The sequence below is a fragment of the Pelodiscus sinensis genome, chromosome 1 (assembly GCF_052426305.1).
Source record: "Pelodiscus sinensis isolate ZL-2025 chromosome 1, ASM5242630v1, whole genome shotgun sequence".
Taxonomy (NCBI): domain Eukaryota; kingdom Metazoa; phylum Chordata; order Testudines; family Trionychidae; genus Pelodiscus; species Pelodiscus sinensis.
In genome coordinates, this window is record NC_143052.1 from 64627145 (window position 1) to 64636558 (window position 9414).

Here is a 9414-nt window from a genome sequence, read left to right on the forward strand (position 1 = left end):
TCAAACGCATTACTAAAGTCTAGATATACCACATCCACCACTTCTCCCTTATCCACAAGACTCGCTAGACTGAGGTGGGGTTGTTATGTACATTTGATTCTAGTTTAAATTCTGGGCTCTAAAATCTTAATATAATTCTTTAGGCAAATCTTCTGTCACAGCTGACGCCTATAAACAATTACAGGCTAGTCCCATTATCGTCTTTCCTAGGCATAGAGGAGGATATTTGCTGTGGCACCAATGCAGTTCTGCATGGGGTGGGGCTGGATGACAGGCATCTGTGCATGGAGTACATGTTTCCTGCACATCACAGCTGCTTGCGGGCTCCTTTTGTGCATGGAATGGAACAGGTGATGGAAATGGTATGCAGAACTCAAGATGGTCTCTCAGAACTATTGTATTTTGCATTTTAAATGTCTATTTACTCAGACATTTGTGCCTGGTGGGTTTGCATGAATGTCACCCATCTCATTTGATGTGGAGTAATGCTTATCATATGATCTATGATCATAGAAGACTGAAAGTCAGTGCTTAATTCTAGTGGATAGGCTAACTAGAAAGCTGTTTCCTGAAAATGTTTAAAAGTTTGTACATATTATAGCTTACATAAATTGCATACACAATAATTGACAAACTGAATGGCCAATTAGCTCTGGCAATGTTCCATTCCATTGTTTCAAAATATTTGATAATAGATGGGTAATATATTCTGCACATTATATTAATATCAGAGGGGTAGCCGTGTTAGTCTGAATCTGCAAAAGCGACGAGGAGTCCTGTGGCACCTTATAGACTAACTGAAGTGTAGGAGCATAAGCTTTCGTGGGCAAAGACCCACTTCGTCAGATGCATGTGACATGCATCTGACGAAGTGGGTCTTTGCCCACGAAAGCTTATGCTCCTACACTTCAGTTAGTCTATAAGGTGCCACAGGACTCCTCGTTGTTATTATATTAATAATTTATCTTAGTTCAAGAAAAATGTCAGGTCTATGAAGCAGAAAGTTACCAAGTCATGGGTAGTGAGTACATAAACAGAGAGGGCTACTTTCTCAATAGTATTTCAGGTACTAGTGGATCACTGTGGTTATTTCACTGACATCAATGTGGGATGGTCAGGGAAGGTGCATGATGTACTCATCTTCAGGAACACTGGCCTCTATAGAAAGTGACTTATAGAAACTCTATTTCCAGACCAGAAGATAATAATAAGGAATGTGGAAATGCCCATAATGATCCTGGGAGATTGTCTGTCCCTTACTAGTGTACTTTATGAAGCCATACACCAGGAATCTGGTGCTTCAACAATGGGCTCAGCAGGTGCAGAGTGACCACAGAATGTGTATTTGGCAGATTAAGGGGTTGCTAATGCTGCCTTTTTGGCAGGTTAGAGCTCAATGAGGAAAATATTCCTATGGTCATAGCAACCTGTTGTTCTCTGCAAGGAGGAAAAGTTTCCCTAGGGGGTAGAGTGTTGAGGTAGATCACCTGGATGCTGATTTTAAGCAGCCAGACATCAGCACTATTAGAGGGGCTCAGTAGGGTGGTATTTGGAAGGGGATCACTACAAGCAACTAGGGACACAATTCTGAATTCTAGTATGGTTTTCCTCTGGTGTAGTCAATCAAAGCTGATATCACACTACTAACGACACCTGAAGAGGCAAGGGTGCATCTCCTGCATGTGTGCAGCTTCTGACTGGGACCAACTGTTGCTTGCCTGTGTTCTTCTATGGTTCCTGTGAAGTAACTGCCGATTGGCACAGCAAAGTTTCCTAGAACAGTGAAAGAAACAAAGAAGCTCTCTCCAAGAACCTTTAGCAGATGTTTTCTAGAGATCTCAACAGAGGATTCCCAGGAGATCTTGAAGTCCATTATCAAAATTTTCCCCCACTGTCTTGCTGCATAGGGGAATGCAAAGCAGTTGCAAACCGTATCTCATGCTAATTTTGGTATCTCCCTCCATGTGCATGAGTATTTATTTATTCCAAAGCCAGACTGCTGGGACTGGCTAGACTCCTGTGGAGTCAAAAAAAGGTCCTGGCTAGCCCTGCCTATTCTGCACCCCCCTCCAGCTCAACCTCCTTGTCCATCACTTTGTCTCTCGGATTGATGCCACTTTCCTCCATTTTCTCTTCCCTCTCCGAAGTATCTACAAGGGATCTTGATCATTGAGGTGAGATAACCACTGATGAGGGTGAGCAGCTCCTTGTAAAAGCAACACACCTTCAGTGCTGCACCAGAATGATGGTTGGACTCCCTTGCCTTCTGATACACCTGCGTAAACACCTTGATCTTAGCACAGCAATGCTGCATGCCCTTTTATTGCCCCTTCTCATCCATGCAATCTCATGGTAGATGTCAAAACTGCTGTGGCTGGATTGGAGCTGCAACTGCATAGCCTACTCTTCCAACAGATCCAGCAACTCTGGTGCACTCTCCGTGGGAGCCCATTTGCTGTGGAAAGTTGACACGGTCTGCTGGGAAGATACAATGTGAGCTGTTCAATCAAACAGGAAGTAGAATTATAAAATTTCCCAGGGCTTTTAAGGGGGAGGGGCAAACGCCTGTATATCTGGATCGGGGCAGTGGAATTGAAATTGCTTACCAGAGCAGTCATGATGAGCATTATGGGACACTTCCTGGAGGTTACTTATAGTGATATAAGGAAGCGCAGTGTCTACGTAGACACTACATTACTTCTAACTTTGTCACAGAAAGCTTTATGCCATGCGTTGAGGTGGTTTTACTATGTTAGTGTAACAGCAGAGTTAAATTGCCAAGAGGAACATTGTTGTGTGCATTGCTTCATTGTTTTGTTGATGAAACCTGACTTTTGTTGAAAAACCTGTATAGTACAGACAAGGCCTTATTCTAAAGTGTGCTAAACACCCCCAAACTATAGTACTTCGATCTTCATGGTACCTATGCTAATTGCACTTTATACAAAAACAGCTGAAAAAAGATTATAAAAATGTCAAGTGGTATTTGTGTTTTTATATACTCATTAACATGATTTATAACTTGGACAAAGTATAACTAAAACCACAAAATATTAGAGTGCTGTCTTTTAATGTGGTACATGTGATTTTGTGAGAGGCTACAATATTATTTCAGCATGGTGTAGAGTACTTTACCTCAGAAACAACTTAAACAGAGAATTAGAAGTCCAATTCTCTTTACTCCTTGTTCAAAATATATCCTGATTGTATTGCACTGGTACACATCATTTTTTTTAAAAAAAAAGTCTGTTTCAAAAAGGAATAGAATATATAGAGTATTTCAAATCTAGGGCAGTGGTTCGTTAGAACCTAGGCCAAGTGACCACAGATTTTTGCCATCTGAGAGCTATTTAGTGACTTGTGTGAAATGAATTGATGGTCTGAGTTCAGTGTCTTGGCAGGCCAGCTTCCTGCCACACACAGACACACACAAATAACAACTGACACTTGACTGACCACTGCAGTAAGAAGATTCGGTAGAGATAGTCATGAGGAGAGCAGTACCACTAGGGGTACTCCAGCCATTCTAACGTTGTGGAAGCACATTGATGTGACAGAAGAAGGAGAAGAAGGTAGGAGGCTCTTTTTAAAGACTCTGTAAGATGCTTGGATATATTCTGCCCAAGTGGTGTTAGGTGTCTGCATAATATAGCCCTTTAAGAAGGAAGGGGCCAGTGTACCTGACATTTGTCAGCTGCTTTCTAATTGGCTCTTAAGGGAGGGTATCCGGGTCATATAAACCGGATTTGCCTGGAAGAGTCAGTGAGGAAAGAGCAGACTAGAGTTTCAGGGACAGTAGGAGATCCCTGAAGGAACCTGTAGGTGATTCCTGGGGGAACTCTGAAGGCCAGGGAGCAGCAGAGGGAGTTGCCAGCTGACTTCCATGCTGGAGAGCTAGAGCTGAGGTCTGAAGACAGAGGAACATTGGAGGAGACATGTCTAGTAATATCTCCATGTTGGGAAGCTAGAGCTCGAGGATTGAGGGCAATAGGGAGTGTAGGATGCTTCCTGGTGAGGATGGACTCCGTGCAGAGATACTGTGGAGATTGGTTCCTGCTGAGAAGAGCATGCTAACATTCCAGCTGGAAGGGCTGGGGTGCCTGTCTTGGTAGAAGGACAGGAGAGGACCAAGAAGAGTTGGGTATGATGGAAGGTATTAATGTTGTATGTGTTGTGTTGATGGACTACAGGATTGGTCCTGCCTTGGGCAGGGGGCTGGACTTGATGACCTCCTGAGGGCTCTTCCAGCGCTATGATTCTATGTTCCCTATAAACTGTGTGGCCTCTCAGGAGAAATTCAAATGCCACCCAGCTGATTAGCAGAGTGCTCACGGCTAGATATTTTAGATATTTTTGCTAGATATTTCTACTGGTGGTGCACATTCTCACATGCCTCAGTGCTCATAAAAATTATTCCACTCATGCATGGAAAAGATTCAAGGGAAAATTGACTACACGGTGTGGGATTTTAAGAGCTCTAAACAATAGGTGTGAGAAATGGACTGTGAATCTTTTTATGGATTATTTGAATTAGGGTTTGATACTTACCCAGACCTAAGGGGGAATGGAGTTACTGGGGACTCTGAAGGAAGGAAGCAGGCATGCTTGCTCTGCTGCAGCTTCTCTCTGGAGGGTGCACAGGGGGTTGCTTTGTGCTGGAGCCCTTTGAATAGCGGGGAAAGAGGCAAGGCTCCCCTTCTCCACCAATGTTGCCTTACTTTTGTCAGGAAAAAAGAAAATGCAGGCATTGGAAAGCTTGTCCCTACTTCAGAGAGAGCTTCAGGGTACGATACAGAAAATACATGTGATGCTGTGATTATTTCCTCTTAGATGGTCATACTGAAAAGTGTGTTAATTTTTTTAACGGGGACCACTAGCACTTTGCTCACCTCAGACTTTGGGGGACTAGTTTTTATATAGCTTTATCTGCTGGTGTAATAAACACCCACACATTGAGTAGTACTCCATCTCTGTCCTCCTTTACACTACCACACCGTGGTGGGAAGGGCATCTTCACTCATTGCTGGTGGCTTAAGAGATAATCAACAAAAAGTTGGGAAGCTCACACTACAGAACTTCATTCTCCAGGGCTTTAACAGGCTGTCACCTGCAAGAAAATAATAAATTATCCATTATATAGGAAACAAAGAAAGTGACTATTCTCATACCTGCAAGAGGGTAGAAATGCACAGCGAGGTTCAGTCATCACAAAACAGAAAGGTAGTAAAGAACAGGAGTTTTTCTATTGATAAACCAGAAGGCATTTGCAAGTGCCACACTGGCTCATTTTGATCATGGTATAAAAAAGTAGATATATCTGGTCCAGAGGAAATTGGCTGCTTTGGTGCATAAGAAACTAAACAGCGTGCATGCAGTCACCAGCCTTGTAAAGAGTGACCTCTAGTGTTTTATGAGCTGACATTTCTAGTGCTGAATAATCTACAATTTTCTCCCCTCCCTCCCTCTTTTCACTTAAAAATATTCTGGACACAAACTGCAGGGAGGGACATAATTTTAGATTAGACCAAAGCTGCTACTTAGAGGGAAAAAAGTGATACCTGAATAAGGAGTCTCCTGTTTCTTCTGAGATGTTGCAGCAGTCATGTAAGGATCTATTTGTTTTACTGCTGTTCTTGCTAAAATGGTTCCTGAGCCTCAATGTTCTTTAATTTTATATTTGTTAATTTAAAAATAGCTTAGAATAATAAGAAATTATTTACAGTGAAGAAAAATCCTCAGGTTTTCCTTTAATAGCCTCTCTGAGATGGGTCACGACCTCTACTCATGCCACTGCAGTTTGTGTTCTGAATCAGAGCTCTATATACAGTGACATGGGGGCCTTGTCCAACTCTCTGAGTCCCCATAGATGGGTCTTTGTTTCTCATATATCTTTGTCTTCATATTCTTGCCTGCAGCTTCTTGGGTTATGATGACCTCCCTCGGCCCCATGCATGTGTTAGATTCTTCAGCCTCAGCTGCCGTCCCTCTTTAGAGCCCAAAGCCTTCAGGAGGAGTCATCAGCCTTTTCCAAATTAGCCTAATTCAACTAAAATGGGTTGCTTAGCCCATGGCATGCCCTACTTGATGGATATACGCAGTGTTGCCTCACATCCACCCACTGTCATCTTTGTTACTTGATGGCAAAATATTAAACAAAATGAGACCTTGAGCCTTTGACTGGGATTTCTAGTCACTGCCGTAATATAACAACCCTCCCCCCCCCCAAAAAAAACCCAATAAAAAAAAAGCTGATTATTCTGAATGAGGAGAGTGAAGGGTTCAAAGCTTGTAACCCAGCATAATCTGTGGAGAAAGGGCCATTTAGTATTCTTATTAACCATGTTTATTACAGTAGCGCCTAAGGTCCAACAAGGAGCAGAGCCCCATTGTGTCAGAGTGCCAGCTAGTTCCTGCCCCAGAGATCTGACCATTTAAACAGTCAAGACAAACACAGGGTGGGGGAAGGGTTAGAACACACAAGCAGAGGGAACAGTGTGATGGCAGCAAATGTCATGCTAGTGCCACAATGTTTCCGTGTGGGTGTAGGTTTAATTGGAAGGGAACTGGATACATGGAAAGCAAAGGAAAGATTGAGGAGACAGAGTATGGAAGGGGGGGTGGATGTGGAGTGACGCTTGATGTGAAGCTAGTGTGAGGGAGGGGAGAGTGGTGCAAACAGCTAGTCTGCACTGCGCAGAGAAAGTCCAATCACAACTGAAGACGGTTCACTGAATGTCCCAAAGCCTTTGCTTTGGCTGATTCTGCAATTAACCCTCACACCCCTCTCTGTTTTTCATTTGTTGTCACCTGACTTTACCTGACCCCATAGTTCAGTAGTTCCTCCCCTTAGGCTGAGGAGAGGAACTTTCCATAAGCCCACCTCACTGGAAACTCAGTAGGTGCCCATAGGGGCTAATTACTGTCTGGCTCCTCCCTACTGTTGTTCTCCAATGCAACATGGGGGAGGAGGGGAAGGCACCACATAGGTTGTAGTGCCCTCATTATGTGGGGCTCTTCACTGCACAATGCTGGGGGAAGGGTGGAGCTGGTACACCTGGGTTGGGCTCATTTTATTCCTACCAGCCAGTGCAGTGCACTCTGCTTTGGCTACCTCTGCAGCTGCTGGTTGGTGTTTCTGGTTGGTTGTTCTCTGCACTTACTGGTTGGTGTTTCTGGTTGGTTGTTCTCTGCATTTCCCCCTGCTACACTCCAAGGGAAGGTTTGGAGTTTTTACTGAAGGAAGCACTACACTGCAGTGGTTGTGTAACCTGCACACCTAGAGAGTGTGTTTTATAGTCCAATGTAGTGGCACTTAAGAATATGTCTACACTGCAGAGTTTTTCGGAAAAACTACACTTATGTCCACACTGCAATCGTGTTCTTTCAAAAAAAAAAAAACCCGAAAGAACAGAGGGTTTTTTCCAACATTGGCAAACCTCTTTCTATGAGGAAGAAGCCTTTTTCTGAAAGAGCTCTTTCAGAAAAAAGTGTGTGTGAATGTGGAAGAGACAGTTCTTTCAAAAGAAGAGGAAAGAGGAAAAAGCACAGGTACCCTGGTGGCCACTCAGTTCATAGTAATCACAGCTGAAATGCGAACTAGCATCCATTCAGTGTGGACACTATCTTTTGAAAAAGCAGATGGCTTTTTAGATGAACTTTTGCAGCGTAGAAGCTCTCTTTTGGGAGTTTTTTCAGAAGATCTCTACTAGAAAAGCTTCTTTCAAAAGAAGCCTGCAGTCTAGACATATCCTGTGACCACTTATAGGGAGAGGTAAGAATGTGTGAGCACTATAGCCTAAGCTGAGTACCAGTGAGCTTAATAGCTCAAGATGTAGAGGCTTATACACTAAGGTCCCTGGTTTGGTTCTTCCTGTTGTCCAGGATTTCAATGGGGGGTCTGAAGCTCAGGATGTGCTTCCTCAGCTAGGGGAAATATGTAATCCACATGCCTGCTGGGTGTGGTTCACAGTGCCAGGTAGTGGCACTTCGAACAATTACAGTGGAAGATAAGAATGAGTGACCTCCCCACATTCCCCTTGTGCACCAGAGCCTAGGGGGGCCCAGCCTAGTAGATTGTGTGCTCCAGCCCCCCAGAGGCTGGAGTGCCAGTACAGGGTCTCCTATGCTGGAGGGGTGCCCTGAGCCTTAGGGAGCTGGAGCCAGGCAAGTCAGGGGCTGTGTCCAGCCCTCAGGCCTTAGGTTCCCCACCCCTGCTTCACAGCTTAAGTGATGTGCCAGCTGACTCTATAGCTCAAGCTGTAGAGGCTCATATGCTCATCTCCAGAGGTCACAAGTTTGATTCTGCCTATTGGTGGTTATAGTTGCAGTGACAAAGGAATGGTGATAGATAACTCAGGACTGAAGTAAATAAAATGTCAGTTCCTTACATGTCGCACCAATTCAGTTTGAAGTATAACTATAATAAAGCGACAGTAGATAGGTGGTGAAAGCTTGCCTGATGACATGCCGAGCAACACATTAGTGTAGATTCAGCAATCCTACCACCAGCATTTTCCTTACTTTCCTTCAATCAGTGGAAAATATTTTCCAGCTATAAATGCCGCACTTGATTTTTACCTGTTGGTTTCAAATAGCTATTTGAGAGCCATCAATTGCAAAAGTGTCATTTAGAAAGACAGCAATGCTATAAAAAAATCTTTGTAGGACTCCCTGTACAGGAAAAAGTGAGCCTAGCTAAACAGATAAAATTAAAAGTAATTTCTCAGAAGTGGAAGACAAGCATCTGGTAAAGAACTTTCTTTGAATGGATTAGGCCCAGGTGTAGACCCAGGAACTTGGAAGCCCCAGTAAAGAAGCAATCCATAATCCTTCATTTAGCTCTGATTTTTCCCCTGTGCAAGCAATTATTTTGGTGAGAACTGAAATTCTGCATTCCACTAAAGTATGTAGGAGTATAGCTGTAGTTACATTAAAATATTTATGAACTGGTAAATTCCATGTCCCTACCCGAAACTTTTATTTAATTCCCATCACACACAAAAACTCATAAGGCAGTCATAAACTCATAAGAGTCAAAGAGAGCTGGATGGAACTCTTAGTATTTTTCAAAACACCCAGTAATCTGACATTTCTTGGAGCTTCAGACATGTGGTTGGCATTCATCTCCCTCAGTAAACTTTGTGACTGAAGAATCTGCTCATAGTATGCAAGCTCTGATACCAGAGTGAGTTAAAACTCATGGAGGTAAGCCATAGAGATACTTCCCCCCCCCCCCCCCACACCTCCTTCTAGCAACAATGAAACTTTCAAGAGTGAGCTTAGAAAAATGAATAAATTGTGCAGTTTTTTTTACAGATTTCTGTTCAGTTGTGAGATTGCTTGCTTTTTTTTTAACAGATCAGAGTGTCTCTTGTAGTTATTTTGGACTTCATATAGATGAACAATAGTTTAGGA